At 37.7% G+C, this 26,610-nt stretch overlaps 1 protein-coding gene across 9 annotated transcripts in view; it reads right to left on the bottom strand.

Moving 5' to 3' along the window:
• SYTL2 (synaptotagmin like 2) overlaps nt 1-26,610 on the bottom strand; it is a 260,784-nt gene that overhangs the window by 147,381 nt on the left and 86,793 nt on the right. The gene's annotated exons all lie outside the window — the stretch shown is intronic.

The following is a 26,610-nucleotide window of genomic DNA, read 5'->3' as shown; positions in this document are numbered from 1 at the left end:
ATTCTTTTGGCTGCCGCGCGCAGCCAACATTCTTTTGGCTGCCGCGCGCAGCCAACATTCTTTTGGCTGCCGCGCGCAGCCAACATTCTTTTGGCTGCCGCGCGCAGCCAACATTCTTTTGGCTGCCGCGCGCAGCCAACATTCTTTTGGCTGCCGCGCGCAGCCAACATTCTTTTGGCTGCCGCGCGCAGCCAACATTCTTTTGGGGATTTTTCTTTTGGGGATTGCATGCGCAACTGGCAATGGACGCGTTACAAATGCGATTATAGTATAGATAATTTAACTGGTCACAAACTGCAGCTACGTTTCATTAATACCTGTATAGAACAAGCGGTACTCACAAAGTGCGCTAGTCAAGGGAAGAGAAAATTGTTGGCAGCTGTTAGGGACTAGAACATTAAAGGTGCGAGCCCCAATAGTGTAAAAGTAACAATGAATGTACAAAGGGTTAACAACGCTCTCAAGTCCTTATGTAAACAGAATAGTATGTAATTGAAATGTATATGTATACAATATCAGTGATATGGAAGACCAATATTTCTTAAATATAAACAGAATGTCATAGAAGATCCATTTAATGATCTTTAAATGCAGTGAATTCCCTTACCAGAATTTACCTCAATCATATGAGGTAAGTTGCTGCAGTGGAAAGGGTTCTCAGTTCTTTGTAGTTGGTTAATCCAGCATATTAGTGTATGCTTCTATGGTTTCATCCACCTCTTGGAGTATGTAGAGATTTAATTCTTCCAATAGTTATCTCCCAGGAGGAAGAAGGAGAACTTATATCCTTTGAAACGCGTCAGGGTATAGTTATAGGGTATTTTAGCCCACTTTGTTTACCATTTACTGCATTACTTTATTATTGTCTTGTGATATCCATACCGGACTTGTGCTTACTATAAACCATCTTATCTAGCAATTGGAAATACTATCTTTTGCATCACAATAAGGACAAGTTATATTTTTATGCTGTTTATCATACCTCACAGTGTTTGGGGACATAACATGTGAGTTTAATGTTTGTTTGCTTTTACCTCTGTTCATATAATAAAACAGTATTACACTATATATGATCTTTTGTTTTCTTGGGCACATCTGCGGATGAGGAAGTATATACCAAGACTTCATACTCCAAGAGGTGGCGAGAACATCCACACACGTATCCTGGGAGATAACTATTGGAAGAATTAAATCTCTACTTACTCCAAGAGGTGAATGAAACCATAGAAGCATACACTGATATGCTGGATTAACCAACTACAAAGAACTGTGTACCTCTTCCAGTGCGGCAACTTACCTCATATGATTGAGGTAACTTCTGGTAAGGGAATTCACTGCATTTAAAGATCATTAAAGGGACATAATACTCATATGCTAAATCACTTGAAACTGATGCAGTATAACTGTAAAAAGCTGACAGGAAAATATCACCTGAGCATCTCTATGTAAAAAAGGAAGATATTGTACCTCACAATTTCCTCAGCTCAGCAGAGTAAGTTCTGTGTAAAAAGTTATACTCAGCTGCTCCCAGCTGCAGGTAAAAAAAAATAAAAAATGAAGAAATGAACAGCAGCCAATCAGCATCAGCAGTACTGAGGTCATGAACTCTTTTACTGTGATTTCATGAGATTTGACTTAACTCATGAGATTTCATTGTAAACTTCCTTACAATGAATAGGGAAATAACATAACATGAGAGTGCACGAGGCTCATCCTTTCAGCTGTCCCAGGACAGACATACTAATATGCTGCTTAGAAATCCTTTACAATGGGATGTAGCTACTGAGGAACTTTTGAGGTAAAATATCTTTCCTTTTTACATAGAGATGTTCAGGTGATATTTTCTAGTCAGCTTTTTACAGCTATGCTGCATCACTTTCAAGTGTTTAAACATTTGGGTATTATGGCCCTTTAAATGGATCTTCTATGACATTCTGTTTACATTTAAGAAATATTGGTCTTCCATATCACTGATATTGTATACATATACATTTCAATTACATACTATTCTGTTTACATAAGGACTTGAGAGTGTTGTTAACCCTTTGTGTGTGTGTATATATATATATATATATATATATATATATATATATATATATATATATATATATATATATATATATATATATATATATATATATAGATGTCGACAGCACATATAGTATAAAAAATGTCTTTTTATTGACAAAATTGAGCTCATTTTCGTCAATAGACATTTTTTATACTATTTGTGCTGTGGACATCTTCATGTGTGTTTATACTTGTGGAATCGGCAGATTTCCACTGTCTTCATGAGCACAATTTGATCTGGGAGCTGTCCCACACTTCACTTGGGTATATATATATATATATAATATATATATATATATATATATATATATATATATATATATATATATATATATATATATATATATATATATATATATACACACACACACACGTTTGTAATCGTGTTTGTATTTGCCACAAGCACTGTAAGAAGTGTCTAACGGCTGTTAGTGCGCACAGCGTTCTATCAGAAGAGCGAACTTTAGGTTGCGACGTAGCCGCTTTGGAATGCCACTACGTTGAGGAGCACATGCCTGGTATGGATTTGTTATCAGACAGCTGACGGAACGTTCGCTAGTCTGATGAATTCGCTCTTCTGACAGATCAATATTTTAGAAGCCTTAAGAGCCTCTAAGAAATATATAATTTATAAAACACACAAATATATTTCCTATAAAGGTCTAGCGGCACAGGGCCAGATTTAGGTAAGCTTGTAGGGTATCCTCTTCTGTCTGCTGTTCTCTCCAGGGGGTTCTTTTGAGTTTGCCCACCCACCCACCCACCCACCATTAGTCAAAAGCACACATTTATAGTTATTTTTTTCCCCATTGGCAACAGACTAGTAAAGGGGGCTGCATGTGGCCCACCCTATTTGGCCATACCTGAGCACTCTGGATAAGATATATGTCCCTTTAAATGTGCACTATGTGCAGAATTGTCTAACATTTTTTAAGTTTACTGTCCCTTTAAAACGTGCACACTCCTGAACCTGCCTCAGTATGATCACATTGAAAGCTTTTATGTTTTAACAAAGGATACCAAGAAAAAACAAATAATATTTAAAGTTACAGGGCCACTGTAAGTAAATATTTTCTATGCCTGTTACTAACTACCCCAAATACGCTTTTTATCAATAGCATTTCATTAACATATCTCTACCATATATCAGAAATCTTGTCTGCAAATTTAATTGTTTTCCAAACCCACTCCGTGGGTATCCTTTGCTCTGTACCAATCCGTTTACAATACCTAGGTTTCAAAATGGCGCTTTAAACACAAAGTTATTGGTTTAAGTATTTTGAACATGCAGTGCTGAAAATAGTGGGCAGGATAACGTGACATCATCGGCGAATAAAAGATATAACTTTTAGAACGTTATGAAACTTTGTTTTGGAGAAAATATAGATCAGTAGGTTTTAATTAATGTTTATTAACTTTAATATGTTAGTTGTTTAGCTTAAAAATTATAACAGAAAGTAATCCTTTAATCGAAAAGTGCCTTAAAAATTGTACCCAGTAACTGATACATGAATTACAATGGAAAGGTCTATAAATAATGCCAAAACGGGGTTCACAGAGAAATGCAGACCACCATGTTGGGGCCTCAACACTGTTAGAGCCAACTGATATATTCATGTAAGGGTTAAGAACAGGAGGTGTTCTTAAAGTTAGGGGCTAAATTGCATTGGGGAGAGGTAAATGTAGGGTTAACTGCAGTGGGGTAAAAGACAGGCTACGGTTAACTGTGGTGAGGGCACAGTTAAGGGACAGTCTAGTCAAAGAAAAACTTTCATGATTCAGATAGGGCATGTCATTTTAAACAACCTTCTAATTTACTTTTATCATCAATTTTGCATTGTTCTCTTGGTATTCTTAGTTGAAAGCTAAACCTAGGTAGGCTCATGTTAATTTCTTAGCCTTTGAATGCATTTTAACATTTTTCACAGCTAGATGGTGTTAGTTCATGTGTGCCATATAGATAACATTTCCCTCACGCACGTGAAGTTACCTAGGAATCAGCACTGATTGGCTAAAATGCAAGTCTGTCAAAAGAACATGAAAAAAGGGGGCAGTCTGTAGAGGCTTAGATTCAAGGTAATCACAGAGGTAAAAAGTGTATTAATATAACCGTGTTATGTATGCAAAACTGGGGAATGAGTATAAAAAGGGATTATCTATTTTTTTTTAAACAATACAAATTCTGGTATAGACTGTCCCTTTAAGGTTACAGTAGCCCAGAGAGTCAGAGGCAAAAAAAAAAAAAAAAAAAAAACTAGTGCTTATTTGTGGATTCAGCTACCTAGCCGATTATTGCAAATGGACATTATATATATATATATATATATATATATATATATATATATATATATATATATATATAAATATAATTAATGAGGGTCTATAACTATAAGTAAGGCAATGCCTAATGATTCTACACCCATTGCTGTTGACTTTCTGCACTGTTTGCTTTCACAGTAATCACAAGACACAAGTAATCAAACAATATGCTAACATTTCAATATATCGGAATCAGTCCAAAAGAATTTTGAGAAAACAACAACAACACAGAACTGACAGATTATACAGAGGTTAAAGAAAAAAAAGAATATTATTAATATGAGGAAATATATTCAGTGCTCTCCCCAGGCCCTATTCAACAGGCACATCACCTGGCTGATTTTACTGACCATCTGGCTTACATTTAAGGCAATGTTAATAAGCTAAAATGTTTATATCACAAATTATCATTAAATCAATTTATGCTAAATTATGCAATTAATTTGAGGTTTGGATAGCTTATGTAACATTTATAAATCACAGAAAATTTTATAATATTGCAAAGTATTTATCTGCCCCCACCAGGCTACTTCATAATTCCAACCAGCTGGTAACATTTACTGTAAAGAACACAGATATGTGTTATAATCAGACCTCCTAAATGTCCCAATTGGTGCGGGACAGCCCCAGATTCTGAGCGCTGTTCCACTGAGACAGACATATTTTCCAAATTGCATAATTGCCTTTAGCCCCACCCACATACTGCCCAGACACAACTACAGACCACCATGGCACACCCACCAACATGCCTATGATCCCACCCACTGCCAACACTGTGACCGCAAGATGATGACAGGTCATTTTTAACCTGATTCCTGGAAAGCCATCATAACTTGAAGAAGAGCGATCAGACAGGTATGTTGAATAAAACTCCAAAGTTTATTTCACAGGTTAAAAGCGAACCACAGAGCCCACAGAACAATGGAAGAAGGTGTTGTGTATTAGATTGGCTTATGCGTTTCGGCGTGAGCCGTAATCATAGCCTGTTCAATCTGATACACTGCACCTCTTTTACAGGTAAAAAAATCTCAGTGATCCTGGAAAGCCAGCCATAAATGTTGGGAGGTATGTTATAAATATTGGGAGGCAAAAAAAAAAAATAAGTGCAGTTTCATTTGTTGCATTGTAAATGATTTATTATTGCCTAAATTTCACTAGACATAATGGAGGTCTTTCCTTCAAACAAATGGTCTTGTACCTTTTAAAGGGGCCTAATATTGCTTGCAGGCAGGGGTGGACTGACAAGTCAGGCAAATCGGGCCTCGTCCGATTTGCTTTGGATTTTTTTGTTCTGGGAAGGGCGGCCATCTCATATGTGTGGCCGGTGGTGTTGGAGGACTTAGTGCGGGTGTGGCGGCTGGCCATCTCAGCCTCATCAACTGAAGACTAGTAAATTGAACTTGGAAGGAAGGAGCCGCCGAGCCGGTGTTCTCGATAGAGCACCGGTAAGTGCAGGAGTTAAATACATTGTTAAAAGGCATCTCCAGAGCAGCAAGGCACTACTGTGACCTAGCTGAACAAATCTGGTGAACCAATGGAAAGAGGCAAATACATGCAGCTATCAATCTCCAGCTAGCTCCCAGTGCTGCTTCTGAGTCAATACCAGAATTTTTGTTGTTTAAAAAAATAGATAATCCCTTTATTACCCCTTCCCCAGTTTTGCACAACCAACACTGTTATAGAAATACACTTTTTACCTCTGTGATTATCTTGTATCTAAGCTTCTGCAAACTGCCTCCTTATTTCAGTTCTTTTGACAGACTTGCATTTTAGCCAATCAGTGCTCACTCCAGGGTAAATTCACGTGCATGAGCTCAATGTTATCTATATGAAACACATGAACTAATGCCCTCTAGTGGTCAAAATGCATTCAGATTAGAGGCAGTCTTCAAGGTCTAAGAAATTAGCATATGAAGCTCCTAGAATTAGCTTTCAACTAAGAATACGAAGAGAACAAAGCAAAATTGGTGTTAAAAGTAAATTGAAAAGTTGTTTAAAATTACATTCCTTTTTTAAATCATGAAAGTTTTTTTTTTTGGACTTGACTGTCCCTTTAATGATGAACAAATGACAATCAACTAAACAAGAGAAGCTCTAATTAGGATCCAAAATAAAACTGATTTTGCATGGGCCGTTTTCATTGAAGGTAACCTCTTATTAACCCCTTGGAAGCCAGATAAGACTATAATGTATATTCCTCCAGCAAAAAAAAAAAAAAAAGCAGAGAAAAGAGGCAGAGAGAGGGATAATCAAGTGAAAGATATTGAAGAAGCAGAAATAAAGGGGAGGGGCTTCAGTTACAATAAAATAACGACAATATAATGCTAAACAAAAATAAGAATTGAAGATTATGGTACCTCGCGAACACTTACTTTCCCAGCATGTGAAGCACATTTTATAAGAATATTTGGATTAAAAAATGTTAATGTTTGAGCGGCATTGAAATAGCTTTTAGCTTTTCATTAAATCAGTATAAGCTTTATGACCAGATTAGCCGGGCGGTACCACAGATATAACTTTGTATGAGATCAATGTTCTCTCAGTATCCACTCTTATTATATTATACCTAGAATGCCAGCAGGGGTGTTGCTAAATCTCACTGGACCCCAGGATGAAGTTTGTGGTTTTAGGGCCCCTATTTCAACAGTGCCCTTTCCAAAGCACCATAAACACCTAATAGTATAATTCCTCAGCATACACGATTAATAACAGACACAAATTTCAGAAGAATCAGAGCTGTGCTGTGTGTCAACTCTATTCTCTTAGTAAATACATGGAAGATTATATACATATATGCAGCCTTCCTGTACAAATATGGTGGCATGTTTTTCTGTACAACAACATCTTGGAGACTCAACCATCATATTAGTAAAGGCAAATTCATGCACTTTCCTCACACTGTGAGAACTGTTTTGCAGTGCGCACACAGAAGGAACAGACATAATACAGTTGGAGCACGGGCCCCATCAAGCCACCCTGATTACAAGGCAAGATGGGACTCCTAGATGTGGGGGCCCAGTCTCACTTGTGACCTATGAAAACCCTGTAATTATGCCCCTGTAGGTCAGCAATTTATAGTAAAGCTTTATATATTCTCTGGCATTATTAATTATTGAAGTTGGTTTAACTTTACCCTTTAATACTTCCTCGTGAGGTGATACTATTCAAAATGGCGTACATTGCCCCAGAACCAAAGTAAACTGTAGTACACAGACACTGTGATAAAATGGCTAAACTCTCTGATTACAAATAAACTAGGCAAGCTGCATCTTGCCTATCATAATCCCTCAGAGATAGTTATCCCCAAGGCTCAAATTTCATCAATTTATGCTATCAATTTATGGGTCATACTGTTGCACTTAGCTAGGTTCCAGTAAGCTTATTGGGGAGTGCAGCAATGCATAATATAGACTCTAGCTAAGTCTTGGGCAAAAAAAATAAGTTACTATATCCATAAAACAACAAATAATAGCTTCTGTTTTAAATACATACAACTAACTAGGATGCTACATACCCTTTAGCTGTTCCCAGGGATTTAAAAACATGCTGAACCGCCGTGTTGAACGGCTGTTTTGGATATGCTGAAATGTATAAAGCGAAGGCAAATGCTGAGGTTAAGGAGATTTAGTGGATCAGCTACAACAATCTGCATGTCAAGTGACTTCTTAGCTCACATGATAAAGTAATACAGAGGAATGTGAAGAGAGGTTTAACAGGCTGTGAGGATTAAAAGATTAAGAGATAGAATAATATTCTTCTTGTATCTTACCTTTAAAATACTTAAGTATGTTCTGTCATCATATAACATATAATATAAAAGTCTCAAATCTATGTTGATGGTGCTAATCCAATACCCAAATATCAAAATGTATCAAGCTGTTGGCGGCCTTAATATAAATTATATCAAACCAAAAGAAGAAAAACAGGTGAATATAATCAAGATACCTGAAGAATAGCAATACCACACACAAAATATAATTTATCCAATGGTTTATTGCGGCATCCTATGTGTCCAATCAACACACTCATATGTGCAATGAAAACAAACAACTGCAGATAAGGAAACAAAATAATGTGCATGCACAATCACTTATTACAGTCTATCAGGGATCCAAAGGACAGACTCTCCGAGTAAAATCCTTAAGCAGATCAGGAGTCCAAGAAACAAAGTCCTAGAAAAATCCGGAAGCATTTGGCAAAACACAGTGTTAGGTGTTATACGTAATATGCCGGGACAGTGAAACGCTATAAAGGGGTAATCAATATGAACACCATAGTCAACAAGACTCCCCAGGGGTTAAACCAATAATACCCATACACCTGTGAGAAAAACAGCATATCACTACCCAAACCTAGGCAGCTGTGTGATCTGTACCTCTCACAATACCACAGGTTACCTCAACATCTTACAGTTCCAAATAGGGCCCACAAAATCTACAGATCCGGTTTAGCCATGAACCATTTCCAACACAGCCGGATGACGCGTTTCACCCCTATTTCAACAGGCTGCACAGGGCATCTTCAGATTATTTTTGGTGTGATATAAAGTTCACTAATCAATTCAAATTCTATATACTGTATATGCATTAAAAACAGAAACAAAATATAACAAGAACTTTTTGAAGATATTCCTGTTCGCTTAACGTGTGTGTGTGTGCATATATATATATATATATATATATATATATATATATATATATATATATATATATATATATATATAAACATTCATTTCAAAATTTTTAATTATTTGAAAATATATTCTGTTTTTCATAAGCACAAATTAATATTATTGTTGAATGCTTCCTCAGTTACAATAGACTACCTTTTTAACAATAAGACATTATAATAGCTTGATTTTTTGAAGTTTTAATAGTAAGTATACTAATTTAAAACAAAAAACACATTTTTTTATGTACTAATGAAAAAAATAAAATAATATTGAGCACTTGAGATAAATAATCTTCCAACAAGACCCTCAACAACAGTATGTCAATAAATGGTGAAATAGAATTTTCAAAGTTGACAGGTCTGGTATTGAGCTTTTATAGGGACATACAGCCGATGCTGCAGCCAATAGGGTCTAACCTACCATTGATGCAGCAGGTGCTCAAGTGCTGAGGGGGGCCGGGCCATGGCTGCAGTCTATTACATAGGCGTGTGCATAATGTGTACAATCCTAATGCATGATGGTCCTAGCTCCTTGAAAACATAATTTATTCTTACCTGATATATTTATTTTTTGACACGGTGAGTCCACGGGTCATCTTAATTACTGCTGGGAATATCACTCCTGACAAGCAGGAAGCAAAGAGCACCACAGCAAAAGTTGTTAAATACCACTCCCTCTACCCACAATCCCCAGTCATTCGACCAAAGGGAAAGGAGAAAGGAAGTAATCTAAGGTGCAGAGGTGCCTGAAGTTTATAGAAAAGCAAACCGTCTGAAAAACAGGGTGGGCCGTGGACTCACCATGTCACGAAATAAATAAATGTATCGGGTAAGAATAAATTATGTTTTCTTTCTAATGACACGGTGAGTCCACGGATCATTTTAATAACTGTTGGGAACCAATACCCAAGCTAGAGGACATGGATGATAAGGGAGCGACAAGACAGTTAACCTAAACAGAAGGCACCACTGCTTGAAGAACTTTTCTCCCAAAAGAAGCCTCTGCTGAAGCAAAAGTATCAAATTTGTAAAATTTAGAAAAAGTATGCAAAGATGACCAAGTTGCAGCCTTGCAAAGCTGATCTACAGAAGCTCAATTTTTGAAACCCCAAGAAGATGAAACAGCGCTTGTGGAATGAGCCGTGATTCTCTCAGGAGGCTGCTGACCAGCAGTCTCATATGCCAAGTGAATAATACTCCTCAACCAACAAGAAAGAGAAGAAGTTGTAGCTTTCTTACCCTTACACTTCCCAGAAAAGACAACAAATAAAGAAGAAGAAAATCCTTAGTCACCTGCAAATAATATTTCAATGCACAAACCACATCAAGGTTGTGCAACAAACGCTCCTTATGAGAAGAAGGATTAGGACACAAAGAAGGAACAACAATCTATTGATTAATATTCTTATCAGAAACAACCTTGGGAAGAAAACCCAGGACAGTATCCAGAACTACCTTATCAGAGTGAAAAATAAGAAAAGGCGATTCCTACTGTAAGGCTGAAAGCTCCGAAACTCTTTGAGCCGAAGAAATAGACACCAGAAACAAAACCTTCCAAGATAACATCTTAATATCCAAAGAATGCATAGGTTCAAACGGAGCCTGTTGAAGGACTTTAAGAACCAAATTAAGACTCCAAGGTGAAGTAGTAAACTTAAACACAGGCCAAATTCTAACCAAGGCCTGACAAAAAGAATGAACATCTGGCACATCCACCAGGCGCTTGTGCAAACAAATAGATAAAGCAGAAATTTGACCCTTCAGGGTACAAGCAGATAAACCTTCCTCCAAACTGTCCTGGAGAAAAGACAAAATCCTAGGAATCCTAACTCTACTCCACGAGTAGCCTTTGGATTCACACCAATACAAATATTGACGCCAAATCATATAATAAATCTTCCTAGTCACAGGCTTAAGAGCCTGAATCATAGTCTCAATGACAGACTCCGAAAAACCACGCTTCAAAAGAATCAAGCATTCAATCTCCAAGCAGTCAGCTTCAGAGAAACGAGATTTGGATGAAGGAAGGGACCCTGCAGAAGAAGGTCCTTTCTTAATGGAAGACGCCAAGGTGGAACAGAAGACATCTCCACCAGATCTACAAACCAGATTCTGCGAGGCCATGCCGGAGCAATGAGAATCACTGATGCCCTCTCTTGTTTGACCCAAGCAATGACCCTAGGAAGAAGAGCAAAACAGAGGTAACACATATGCCAGATTGAAAGTCCAAGGAACTGCCAGAGCATCTATCAGAACAGCCTGAGGATCCTTTGACCTCGACCCGTACCTCGGGAGCTTGGGATTCTGATGAGATGCCATGAGATCCAACTCCGGCTGCCCCCAACTGAGAATCAAGCTGGAAAATACCTCTGGATGAAGTTCCCACTCCCCCAGATGAAAAGTCTGTCTGCTCAGAAACTCAGCTTCCCAATTGTCCACCCCTGGAATGTGGATAGCAGACAGACAACAGTTGTGAATCTCCGCCCCCTGAATAATCTTGTCTACCTCTGTCATGGCCAAGGAACTCTGAGTTCCTCCCTGATGATTGATGTAAGTGACTGACGTTATGTTGTCCGACTGAAACCTGATAAACTGGGTTGAAGCTAGCTGAAGCCAGGCTAGAAAAGCATTGAAAATTGCTCTCAGTTCCAAAACATTTATTGGAAGAACCGACTCCTCTCAAGTCCATAGACCCTGAGCCCTTAATGAACCCCAGACAGCACCCCAGCCCAGCAAACTGGCATCCATGGTTACAATCACCCAGGCAGGTCTGCAAAAGCAAGTTCCCTGAGAGAGAAGATCCTGAGACAACCACCATGGAAGAGAATCTCTGGACATCTGATCTAGAACAATCTTTGGAGATAGATCCGCATAATCCCTGTTCCACTGCCTGAGCAAGCATAACTGCAGAGGTCTGAGATGGAACCGAGCAAACGGAAGGAATGATGCCCATGACTGAAACCATCAGACTAATAACCTCCATGCACTTAGCCACTGACTGCCGAGGAAGGGACTGAAGAGCAAACACATTGTGAAAATCTTTGACTTTCTTGACTCTGTCAGAAAAATCTTCATCTCTAGAGAATCTATAATAGTCCCCAAAAATACCACTCTTGTAGCTGGAATTAAGGAAATGTTTCCCAAATTCACCTTCCAATCGTGGGAGCGCAGAAAAGACAACAACTCTGTGTGGAAGTTTGCTAGTTGAAAAGATGGAGCCTGAACTAGAATGTCGTCCAGGTAAAGGAGCCACTGCAACACCCTTCAATCGAAGCACCGCCAACAATGCTCCCAGAACCTTAGAAAAAATTCTGGGAGCTGTTGCCAGACCAAAAGGAAGAGCTACAAACTGAAAATGTTCGTCTAGAAATGCAAATCTTAGGGACTTGAGAAACGTGAGATCTAAAATTGGTCTGAAAGTTCCGTCCTTTTTGGGAACGACGAAGAGATTGGAATAAAAACACAGACCCTGTTCCTGAACCAGAACAGGAACTATCACTCCCATGTCGGAAAGATTCTGAACACAACGTAAGAACGCCTCTCCTTTTATCTGGTTTACAGATAACCTGGAGAGAAGAAACCTGCCTCTGGAAGGAAAATTCTTGAACTCCAGTTTGTAACCCTGGGACACGATATCTACCACCCAGGGATCCTGAACATCTTGAACCAAAGCTTGAGCGAAGAAAGAGTCTGCCCCCCACAAGATATATTCCCAGATCGGGGGCAGACCCTTCATGCTGATTTTGAGTCAGTAACAGGCTTCCTGGCCTGCTTCCCCTTATTCCAAGACTGATTTGACTTCCAAGATGGCTTGGACTGTTCCTGCTTGGAGGAAGAAAAGGAAGATTTAGCAGAGAAGTTACGAAAGGAACGAAAATTACTCTGCCGATCCTTCTGTTTATTTCTTTTATCCTGAGGAAGAGAATGCCCCTTCCCTCCCGTAATATCAGAAATAATCTCAGCCAAATCTGGCCCAAACAAGGTCTTACCCTTGTAAGGAATAGACAAAAGCTTAGACTTAGAGGACACATCTGCAAACCAGGATTTTAACCATAAAGCTCTGCAAGCTAAAATGGTAAAACCAGACATTTTAGCTCCCAACTTGATGACCTGGAGAGAAGCATCTGCAATAAAGGAATTAGCCAACTTCAAAGCCTTGATTCTATCTTGAATTTCTTCAAGAGGAGTATCTAGCTGAATAGAATCAGACAATGCATCAAACCAATATGCCCCTGCACTAACCGTAGCAATACATGCAGCCGGTTGCCATTGATACCCCTGGTGAACATAAATCTTTTTAAGCAAAGCTTCCAACTTCTTATCCATAGGATTTTTAAAGGAACAGCTGTCCTCAATAGGAATAGTGGTCCTCTTAGTCAGAATGGAAACTGCTCCCTCCGCCTTAGGAATCAACAGCCAACAGACTATAGAATCAATAGGAAACATCTTCCTAAAAAATGGAGAAGGGGAAAAAGGAATCCCAGGCTTTTCCCATTGTCGTGCAATAATATCTGAAACACAATCTGGTATAGGAAAAACTTCCACCGAGGAAGGGACATCAAAAAACGTATTAAGTTTACTAGATTTCTTAGGAATAACCATGGCTGACGCCTCAGTCATCCAAGGTAGCCAAAACCTCCTTGAGTAACAAATGGAGGTGCTCTAGCTTAAACCAAAAGGAAACAACCTCAGGTTCAGAAGGATTTACACAATCAGAATCTGAGATCTCACCCCCAGATGCTACTGAAGTATCTTCCTCCTCAGACTTATGAGAAGAAACACTAGACACAATTGTAACAGAATCAGAAACCTTATACTTCCTCTTGCGCTTCCCCTGCAACATAGGAAAAGTAGACGAAGACTCAGATACTGACAAGGATATATGGGTAGCCATATCCTGCAAGGAAAAACCAACCTGAGACGAAACACAGGGCACTGCAGAAGATTGGGACGTATTAGGAGAAAGCTGCGGATTAGCCTGAACAGGAGACTCCTGAACAACATCCGCCCTAGACAATGAAGGCTCAGAATCAAAAAGTCTATCCTTGTAATGTAATGTTCTCTCAATACAAGAGGAACGAAAAGGGATAGGAGGCTCAACATTAGTATTTAAACAGAGAACAGCTTGCAGGGCCTCTTGGTTCTTAATCCAAATGAAAAAACCTTAATCAATAAAAAATTCTAAGTTCAAATCAGAATTTTAATGAACCAAAAAACGAAAAAAACGTTACTGTCCCTTTAAAAAAAAAAAAGTCTGTTTAAAATTTAAACTAGAAAATCCTTAAATAAACTGCACAATAAATCTTGCAGCAACAATTTTTCACAAAATGAAAGCAAAAAGAGACACACACGTTATAGTCCATGAAATTCAGACAGAAAATTATAAACAGAGCAGCAGCCCCACAAAAAAAACAAAAACAACAGGCAACCTCCACACCTCAGCAAGCTCTGCTGAGGTGCCTACCTGACCTCCTTGCTGCTGGAAACAAAGTCAGAAAATGATCCGGACCCCCATACAGCCGCATCGGAGAGAGAATGCTGAACCACCTCTGAGGAGCTATGCAACAGAGCTGCAACATTCAGGAACAACAGGAAATAGCTAAAAGGGTGCCAAAAACATCCTTGCTATCTCAGATAAGCCCGCCTATTGTGGGCATGGCCTAACAAGCCCCCCGGTAGCCATTAATACACAAACAAAAAATATGTACAACAAAGTGAAAACATAATAAACTGAGCCTCCAAACATCCCCAGTGCCTGCAAAACTGCCATACAATAAACCGTTAATCTAGAAGGCTCATTGACAGTTAATTCTGTCTAAATATACAAAGTGCCAAATTCTCCTATATCAAAACAGGGAAAGAAATAGGCACTTACCCCAAAAATCTGTCCGGCAGCAGGACAGCTCACTTGGTATGAGAGGGGCTTCCTACCTCACATGGACCTGTGGAAAAAAGAAAAGGCTGAGTAAACTTACTCAAACTTTCAACCAAGGGCAGCATGAAATTACTTGGGAGGCCCAGTCGGGATAATACCCCACAAATTCCCAAATGCTTAAAAGCCACCACTTGCTCTACTGAAGAGACTGACATGGACTATGGCTAAACCCCAAAGAAACTTGCTCTGCTTAAAAAATAAACTCTTGATTGAAGAATCAGACACCTAACCTTACCCCTCCTTGCAACTGATACAAGCAAAGAGAATAACTGGGGATTGGGGGTAGGGGAGTGGTATTTAACAGCTTTTGCTGTGGTGCTCTTTGCCTCCTCCTGCTGGTCAGGAGTGATATTCCCAACAGTAATTAAGATGATCCATAAACTCACTGTGTCATTAGAAATAAATAAAAAAGAATGTCTATATATGTACACATACCTTGTTATGTACTCTAAACATTTTGCACATTCTTGTTCCTTAGACTTAGAACTCGAGTCCTAATGTAATGATCAAGATCACAAAAAAATTCCACTTTTAGGGTCAATTTATAATGGGAAGGATTCAAGTCTCAGTCCTGAATGTTTTTAAAAGGGTACCTAGATAAGTATAATGTGCATGCAAAACATTTCAGGTTTGAGACTTCTCTCAAACCTGAGAAAGAGCAATTTTTTAACATTTCCCCTGCGCGCATAATTCAACAGGATCATTTCTGGGTTCAATAAATTGTCATTTACAACCCAATAGCATGCCACCTTAAAACGTAAAATAATGTTCCCAATGAAAAACATTGAACCACACCAATCTAAACACGAGCTTGGCATGGATATAAACCTCTGTCTGAACTGTGTCATAAACCAAATATAAATTCATATACATAAATCTTTGATGGACCAGCTACATATTATTTTGGATAATTTAAAAGGCAGATAAACTATGCTGTAAACCCAGCAGGAAATGTCAACAGGATGTTTAAAATGGCCATGAAACCCAACATTTTTCTTTCATGATTCAATGCATTAAAAAAATATAGTATAAAGCTGGCACTTGTTCCAAGAGTAATATAGGGAATAATGGAGTGGATTACGGTGCTACCCCCAAAAAATAACTAACTGATTATATAAACTAAAAGCTGGAAAAGAACCAACCAAAGTGGGGGTTTAACAATAAGCACTCTCCTCTATTTAATATGTATGAATGTTAATGATTAAAACCGTAAAGCTTTAATAGTAGTAAGTTAAAAGTAAAGAGAGAATGGACATTCCCAAAAAGTACCTTAGAAGTCAATTAAGGAAAAAGTTCATATGTACAATCACCCCCCTGTTTCCTGGCCGATATCTGCAGCCGTCGGCATCAGGTGACAGGGGTGAGAGACATAAACAGAATTCTGCTATTAGTAACAAACTCGTTTCGGCCGTCTATGCAGCCTCTCTCAATGTTAGCAGTTAGGCAAACCGAAGCCTGGGTGCCACCCGGTTAAGTACACTATGATAGTTTTGTGACCGGCCTATCAAAAGATACCATGCCGCACAACGCCCTCCCATCCGCCAATCAACTTACAGAGGCTGTTCCACCAATTTGAACTATCGTTGGCCGACCCAGCCCCTCTGTCTATCTGATCCATTTAGCCCATATGGTGTAGAGGCGTGTGGTAACTGATATAGCGATGATGAATGGTGGGTGACGTCATAAAGTAGGCGGTACGGTAGTCCCGCTTTGTTTACATATACATCTGGCATGTGTTAGGTCGTAACTCATACTGCATGTGATCACATTGACCAAATCAGTTTGACATCTATTGTATATTAAGTCAAGTTTGACACATTTGGTAACCTAGCCATAATTCGTATGTAATATCACAAAGAGATCTTTCCCTCACGTATTTTACAGCATACTTCATCCAATATCCATTGTGTAGTGCTTTCGATATATGCTAAGCCAGGATCAATCCCTGGCGTGTAATGATACTGCTTGTATCGGGAGAGGTGTTAATTCGGTCAGCAATGTGGCATATATATTAATTGCATTCACAATGGTAGTGGGTGGATTACCCTGTATTGACTAGATTGTCAGTGTGTTACATATACAAATGTGTTATGTTGTCCACTTTATAACATTGCCTACCCGATATGCGATATATATTGGTAAAAAAATGACAGGATGATTGTGTTGAAGACCTGATTACAGTATTGATATACCACCACAGGTACAAACTATTGGAGTGTTGTCGGTCCCCATAAATACGTATAGTGGTGTTTAAGTGACATGTAAGCCCGTAAAGCTGATATAAAGTTAGTCAAATTAACTAGTGTACTAGGGCAGCACAATAATGTGGCAAGATCCTCTATATTAGTGATAGGGTCTAATCATATTATAGTTCTATATGAATTATTATCGGAGTGTAATGGATTCCTGATGCTACGCATCTCAGACATTAAGTATGTCATGTGATCACTATCCCCTTAAAATCATATGAAAGGCTGTGATTGACATCAAGTATAGGATCCAAGTGGGTCACATAAGTAATACCCTTATATAGAAATCATATAATCTATATATCACTCCTAACCCTCATGTTCCATAATCCTAATGGAACATAAGCTTTTACTGTCGGCTCCATATAAAAGTACTAGAAATACACCCACTTCTGGTATGCACAGTATATACAAATGATTTGACATCTCTATCCATATAAGATGACAGCCTCACATTCACTGTATGCCTCTTACAACCCATAAAGATTAACGTAATCAAGGTGTTGTTGTGAAGGGCTTCAATGCATACAATTTTAAACAACTTTCCAATTTACTTTGATTATAAAATGTTCTTCATTCTCATGGTATCCTTTGTCGAAGAAGCAGCAATGCACTAATAGGAGCTAGTTGAAAACATTAGGTGATCCAATGACAAGAGGCATATATGTGCAGCCGCCAATAACCAGCTTGCTCCCTGGAATGCATATCTGCTCCTGAGCCTACCTAGGGGGTAGGAGCCTACCTCCTGAGGTTTTAAACAAACAATACCAAGAGAACAAAGCAAATTTGATAATAGAAGTAAATTGGTAAATTGTTTCAAATCGAGTGCTCTATAAGAACCATGTAAGAATAATTTTGCCATTTAAATCTTGTCCTAGTAAATGTATTAAATTTAAAGATAATACACAATTAAAGCACTATTTCTTGTTATGCCCTAAAATTGGGCAATTGGCAAGGCTGGTTATTAGTTTGCCTTCATAAAATATAGCAATCTTATAGGTTAAGGGAAGTATTCATTTTACAAATATGAAGGGCTTTCCAATATGGCTGCCACCAGAAAAGGGTGATACTGCGTATATGCAACATTAATTGTACATGAGAAATATCACCTCTGCCTGGTAGTGGTCATACTGGAATCGAAGAATCAAGGACAGATAAGTACAACCCCAATTCTGAAAAATTTGTGACAGTATGGAAAATGCAAAAATAAAAAAAAACAGAGTCATTTGAAAATTCAATTCACCCTGTACTATATTGAAAACACATTATTAACACATTATTTGATGTTTTACCTTGTGAATTTAATGTATTTTTGAAAATATCCACTAATTTCAAATATGATGAATGCAACACACTCCATAAAAGTTGGGACAGTCGACTGTTTACCATTGTGTAACATCACCTTTTCTTTTAATGACACTTATTAATCGTTTGGGCACTGAAGACGACATTTGGTTAAGTTTAGCAAACTGAATTTTCCTCTACTCATCCATTATGCATGTTTTCAACTGTGCAACTGTACAGGTCCTTTGTTGCCTTATTTTGCACTTCATAATGCGCCACACATTCTCAATCGGAGAAAGGTCAGGACTGCAGGCATGCCATGCTAGCACCCGCAATCTCTGCTTACTAAACTATGCGCTTGTAATCCGGGTAGAATGTGGTTTGGCGTTGCCCTTCTGGAAAATGCAGGAAAGTCCCTGGAAAAGACAATGTCTGGATGGCAGCATATGTTGCTCCAAAATGTATACATATCTTTTTGCATTAATGGTGCCCTTACAGATGCGCAGGTTACCCATGCCATGGTGACTGACACCCCCCTATACCATGACAGACGCTGGTTTTTGGACCCGACGCTGATAACAGCTTGGATGGTCCTTTTCCTCTTTGGCCCGGAGAACACGACTGTTGTTTTTCCCCAAATCTATTTGAAATGTTGACTCTTCGGACCACAAAACACAATTCCACTGTGCTGCTGTCCATCTCAGATGAGACCTAGCCCAGAGAAGTTGGCGGCGCTTTTGGAAAGTGTTGATGTATGACTTCTGTTTTGCTTAGTAAAGCCTTAACTTGCTTTTGTGGATGCAGAGGGGAATGGTGTTGACTGACAAAGGTTAACCAAAGTATTCCTGAGCCCATGTCAAGATATCCATTATCCTCAGACGTCTGAGGGATCAGAAATCACGCACATTCAGAAGTTTTCGGCCTTGCCCTTTACGCACAGAGATTTGACCAGATTCCTTGAATCTTTTAATTATATAGTGCACTGTAGAAGGTGAAATGCCCAAAATTCTATCGATTTGTCTTTGGGGAATATTGTTCTCAAAGTGTTGGATTATTCGCCGACGCATCTGTTGGCAGATTGGCGAGTCTTGACCCATCCTTGCTCTTGAAGCACTAGGCCTTTTTTGGAGGCTCCTTATATACTTTGATAACACTATTGCCTCACCTGTTTCACATCACCTCCTTATTTTAACTTGTCACATCACTATTAGTCCCAAATTGCCCTTGTCCCAACTTTTTTGGAGTGTGTTGCAGTCATCAGATTTGAAATGAGTGTATATTTAAAAAAAAATACATTAAATTCACAAAGTAAAACATAAAATAATTTGTTTTTAATATAGTACAGGGTGAATAGAATCTTCAAATAACACTTTTTTTTTTTTGCATTTTCCATACTGTCCCAACTTTTTTGGAATTGGTGTTGTACTACTACCGAAATAAAAATGAGTGTGATTAACATTCAGTGTTTTACTAAAATAGAGTGAAATTGCTGCTTGTGTCACTAGATCACAAGAGAGGTAAAACCATATTAATAATAATAATTATATTCACTGGTTGTAGGGTTCTGTCCTCCACAAAAACACTGGACAATCCGCAGTTAACTGGGACCAGGTGATAGGTGAGGTCACAAAATGGCCCTTCTCTGCCTTAGATTGTACCCTTTAATTATATATATATATATATATATATATATATATATATATATATATATATATATCTATCTCCGTGGCTGCAGATAACACGCACAGAGCTGTATTTTAACACCCCAAAACTGTCATATACGCCTAAGACAGAGATTTATTTTATGTATATTTGTATCCACCCTGGCAGCCTCATAAAACAATACAGGTTCAATGTCTCTTCTTTCAGGGCCATATTTGTAATGCACAAAGGTTTAGGAGACCTTTAAATTTAGCTTCCAATGAGGGAACTTTAAAAACTGAACATTTAAGTGTCCAGTATTTTTGTATAAAATATACTGGATAGCCTGCTAAAATACTGGACTGTCCAATTGAATACTGGGCACCTGGCAACTCTACCTGGTTGAGTTACTGGCACATTATGGGTTTATGATATGCTCTGTGTGTGAGGCCTATTTGTCAAAATAATGTGTGTTACTGGCTTAAAATTTTAAATTACTTCTGTTACTGGCTCAAAAGGGGTTAAATCAATATAGTGTGTTACTGGCTTTCATGGCTATTCTGTGTGTTACTGAACCAAAAGAGTTTAAATCAATTCTGTGTGTGTGTGTGTTTTACTGGCACATACAAATATGCAGGTCCATTGGTCTGGCCTAAGGTGTGAATTGTCCAAACAGATAAAATAAATTTGCTGCGGGAGACATTTGCCTGACGTGAGGTCTGGTGTGTGTGCTCACAACAGGGCATAAAAAAGCTACTGGGACACTGATATGGTCTGGTGTGTGTGCCCACAATGTCATTAATAGGCTGCAGGGGCATCAAACTTATTATTACTGTTAATGGATACTAAATATTTATAATTGGCATAAGGGACCTATAAGGGCATTGTTCTGATATGAGCTTCAATCTGGCAAGAAGAGGTATAAGTCTGGTCTAAGGGCTGATGTTTACACATATAGCGACATAAAGGGAATGCCAGAAGCCAGGGGCCATGCATGTGTGTTTTTTGTCTCTTTTCTTTCATTCTGTTTCCCTATCTTTGCTATTTCTGTCCTTTCTTGGCCTCTCTCTATTTGTTTCTATCATTATCCTTGTCTCCATCTCTAAACAATGGATTTGTAAAACTAACATCAGACAAAGGATTTGGCTCATACAGAGAGCGAAACGCGTAAGACTTCTGTTACCTAAGGCTGCATCAATTGCTGTTATCGCTTATATCCTTTTTATATATATTCTGTTTTAATATTGAAGAAAATAAAGTTTGTATTTTTATCACTATTCCAGCACGGAGTAACTTTGTTTTTTGTTTTTTTATTTGGCTTATAAAAAGGCCTGAGGTTAAATGCACAAATCCTTTCTTCAAGATGAGATTAAATTAATATAGTATAGGAAAGTTCCCCTTTGTGAAAGGCACATGAAGGCTAAAAAAATCTGCACTCAAAATGGGCACCATCCCATAGCACAAAATTATTATCATAGACCAAATCTGTTCTCGGTTAAGAGCTTCACTCTTCTTGTTTTAATTCATAGAGCAAGGTATCATGAATTGAAGTTGGAGCATAATTATTCAGAAGTAATTTTTGAAAAGAATTTCTTTACTAAAAGTGTGGCTCATGCACGGAATTTAGTTCTAAGAGAAGGCACAGAGAAAGATACGGTCAAGAATGCCTGGGATATAGAATTTAGGACAACTAAACACTTAATTTCTGTTATCTAATTTGTTTTGTTCCCTTGGTATTATTTGTTGAAAAGCATACCTAGGTAGAAGCATCAATCTACTATGGGGAGCTAGCTGCTGATTGATGGCTTTACATGTATGTCTCGTCATTGGTTCACCAGATGTGCTCACCAAGCTCCCAATAGTACATTGCTGCTCTTTCAACAAAGGATACCAAGAGAAGAGCACATTTGATACTAGAAGTACATAAAGGAAGTTATTTAAAACTGTATGCACTATCTCAGGGGTCAGCAACCTTGAGCCCCCAGATGTTTTGGAACTACATTTCATATGATGCTGAGACTCTCTTTAGGCTGTCTGAGCATCATGGGAAATGTAGTTCTAAAATATCTGGTTGCCCAAGATTGCTGATCCCTGCAGGATCTGAATCATGAAAGGGGCACCAATTTTCATATAACTGCATGTAAAAGACACTACTATAAAGAAGAATATGCACAGATACCGATATAAAAATCCAGTATAAAACCGTTTAAAAACTTATTTTATTTATTATCAACAGAAATAATATAAAATGTTCGTAACCTTTCACCACGCAGGGCTTAAAATTCAAACATAAATCATTTCCTTCCTTATTCAATGCATAATAAAAGCTTTAGAGTAAATCCCTACGTCAGAATATATTTACCCTGTGGATGGATATAAACCTGTTGTGCAATTCCTCTTAATATTAAAACCTTTTTAAAAACGTACTTAGAAGCTCCACGTTTAGCACTGGTGATGAGGTTAGGCTGGGACACCCAGTGAAAGGGGCTGGGAAAGCAGAAAGAACAGTTTCCCTGTATATGAAAAGACAAATTACACAAACAAACAATCTGCAGACTGCAGTATACATCTGATACTTTGGGGTTTGGTTGGGAGTCTTAAAATCAGCACAATGTTGTTAAAAAAAATAAGCAAAACTATACATTGTTACAAAAACACTCCCAGATAGGCTATAAAAGATTTATGCAAAGAAAAATCTAGTGTACAATGTCCCTTTAATTAAAGGAGAACCTGTATTTTTGAAATGCACAGAGTGGGCTATTTAATGTGCTGATTCATTGTATAGTGATTATTCAGCAAGCTGATACAGGATGCTCTCAAAACGCACATTTATTAGAGAGTAATTTGATGAAGGGCAATGAGAAGCACAAACAAAACATTAGGAAGATCAATACTGGTTCCGGATTACTATGTGCAATCTATAAATAGGAAATATGTTAGCGGTGCCAAGGCAGCGTTATACCATACAGTGAAAAATAAAAGGAGATTTGTACTGATACTGTGCATTTGGTTAAGAGTTCCTGATAACATCTTGTTGCAATACTATAAAAACTAAAATCTAACAAATTAAGTCTGCCTTTAACCATAAAAAGGACCACTCAATGCAGTAGAATTGCATAATTAACAAGTGCATGATAAAAAGACAATTATTTTATAAATTTCAGATAAGTTGTAGATTTTTTCTGACAAATGTATTTTTACTCCCATTTTCCAGCCCCCCCTGTATCATGTGACAGACATCAGCCAATCACAGACTAGTAGTATACATATACCCTGTAAGTTTGTGCACATGCTCAGTAAGATCTTGTTCCCCAGAAAGTGTGCATATAAAAAGACTGCAAAATTTGATATTGGAAATAAATTTAGAAAGTGTCTTAAAACTGCATGCTCTATCTAAATCATAAAAGTTTATTTTGACTTGAGTGTCCCTTTAAACTGCTGGGCACAACTACATTAGCAAGGTTACTACTTACCATGCTAATGTTTTTCTGCTTGTGTGGATACAGCTCTGTTTAAATCTGGTTTTGTATTTTAACCCCTTATTAGTTCTGTTTTTTTTAAGCTCCACGTGCCCATACTGGGCACTGCCATTGTGTATTCTTTCCCAGTGACAGAAGAGGTATGTATTCAAGAATCTGCAATGTTGCCAGTTTTTGACAGCTAGATTGTGTATTTTGAGTTAGAGTTTATGATACAGAGGGGGAACTTTAAATGTAAATCTCCCACTCTGTATTGTGTGTGCTAGCCTGAAGAAGTACAGTACAGCTGTTTAAAAGCCAGCAAGATCACTAATTATGAATGTTTACCACTTCTGTCACATGGTACAAGAATACATAAGCTCCGAGATGGCGGCACCCAGCATGAAAATGCAATGCTTTACCAACTGGGACCTGTAAAGTTGTACAATGAAGGAATGGCTCTGAAGAGAGCTTCAGGCACAGGAGGAAAACAAATATCATGGTGAGTAATAACAATTCTGTTGCAGTTGTGCCCAGCAGTTTAAATGTCCCTTTAAAAACTTTGTCTCCAAACAAAAGTCTGTTTTACAGCAAGTGATTAACCTCCAAAAAGCAAAGATGACTTGTGAATAAAGATGAGTTACACGTGCAGAGTGTGTAGATTTTCTTGTGGCAATTGTCCTAAAAACAAAAGTATGAACCAAGCTTGTTCCATCACTGTCTTTACAGACATGGCCAGTATATTACGTTTGTTTACATCACGTTTAGAAATAAAGATGAAATATAATAATAATAATAACAAAAGATGCTACGATGATCAAACTTCTCTTAAGTATATTAGAGTCTAATTATAAATCAGCGATTGTTTAAAATCAGTCCTATGCAATCCTAGGTCCAGCCTAAGGCTAGATAAAGGCCCTAGTGTCACAATGCAACCTTAAATTACTATAAATCTAACCCTTACTACTCCTAATTGTATGATGTGTGCGTGTTAACCATAGGGGTATTTTGCACAGTCACTTGGCAGCATACCAAACCTCTTACGCAAGGCACATTTTTGTGCGCAATTATAATACAGCGTTGTATAACCTAAAGTCCAAGAGACACAATTTGGCTACTTTCTAAACCAGCAATATTCTACTACTTCTCTCAATTTGCCAACTGTCTTATAACTATCTTCTATAGGTGGATCCTATGTATATGATCTGTGTATATGACATATGTGGTACTTATTCTGCTGAAGAGTAGCTCCTTATAAGTTTGTTTACAAACCGTTAATGTGACATTTTAATGCTAAGTGAATATGCTCTACTTTATTACAGCATATCATTTTTGCATTACTAACCCAAGCTTACTAATTGTCTAACCCTGCAAAAAAGCAAGTCCAATCCAGCAGCACCTCAAATAAAATTATTCTTTATTGTACAGAACTCCATAAAAGGAGACAACGTTTCGGTCAACAGATCTTATTCATGTCAATATAAGATTTGAATTTGAGTTGCTGCTGGATGGCACTTGTTTTCTTTGTTTGAGGGGCTATGTGCAGCAGCTTGCACTCACAGTGTACACGTGTTACTACATGTAAATGCCTAACCTCCCTTGTAAAGGGTTTCAATACCTTGCTAAAGCCCCGCTCGTGCACTGCAAGAATTGTTGATACAAAGCAGGAAACTGCCAGTAGCACTAGCATGACTGAGTGGGACTTTACCTATGTGTTTATATCCTCTTTAAGAGAAAAATGTATAAGAGTTTATCATAATCTATTAGCTTATCAAATAATGTATCTACAAAAATCCCTATAGACATTGAGGATTTTGTAGAATAATAATGACATCCTTTTATCTAACAAATTGTTATCAACCCCATAGTTAGTTTGTGTCAGTGATGTACAATGAATTAAAGCATGAAGTTTTGGCATCAGAATGTAAACAAATCTATGAGCTATTTTTTTAGCAAGATTAGTATATAGTATATATATTTATATACATAGATCATATACAATGGAATTTCTCATAGGTTTTCACCAGTCTGGCTATTTAAAAATAAATAAATCCAGTGTGGGAAAAAGTTAGATTCCCTAGAAAAGCATTTGGCTCCGATACCATATAATTCCCCTACAGCTCCCCATTTGGGACATTGGGATATACACAAAACCCGCTCATGTGACTGCATTTAGTTAACAGATAATTGAGAGTAAATTTCTTACCCTCTGGAAGGATCTAACAATTATACTTATTTGTATTTGTAACGCTGTTTATACAGAAATATATATTTGTGTATGAATTAACAAGTGAAAAACAATTCTAAAGTGGCCCCTTATTTGTAAAAAAAAGTTGGACGAGAGTGATATGGACACTGCAGGGGAAGCCTCAGAGAGATATATCTGTGACTATATTGCTACATAATAAAAAAAATAATTGTAGTGGTTGTTTTTTTTTTCCAACAAACAGACTGATCCAGGCGTATAATAAAGGGTTTGTACAATTCAAAGCAACCTAAAATAAATACCAATAGGCAAAACAAAATAAATAATAGCATCTCTTATTTATTCAGCTAATAACGACCAAGGCTGAATTGTGGTTATTTTTTTATTAAAAAAAAAAAGGAAGGAAGGAATAAACACTATTTTCAGTTGCTCTGCATCTCAGTTGCAGAGTTCACAGTCAGTAGTTCCACCAACGGGTTAATGACAACATATTGCTTTTGTATGGTAATTACACTAGGGATAAACACGCAGCACTTTAAACGAAACGCATTGCCTGTGGCAAAATTGTAGATCACTTTAACTAAAGTTCTGTTTAGATATTGCATAATTGTTGTTAAAATAGTTTTAGAAAATACCAAACTTTATAAATGAATAAAACCTTTTTTCATTGCTATATTTTTTTTTGTATGCAATCAGGGCCACCTTTTTTATAATCACAAATTCTAAGCAAAGACAAAATATGTACATGAATCAAACAGAAAAAACAACAACGTTACA

The sequence above is a fragment of the Bombina bombina genome, chromosome 3 (assembly GCF_027579735.1).
Source record: "Bombina bombina isolate aBomBom1 chromosome 3, aBomBom1.pri, whole genome shotgun sequence".
Taxonomy (NCBI): Eukaryota; Metazoa; Chordata; class Amphibia; order Anura; family Bombinatoridae; genus Bombina; species Bombina bombina.
The sequence above is the reverse complement of the archived record's forward strand: the minus strand, read 5'-3'. Positions and strand labels throughout refer to the sequence as shown.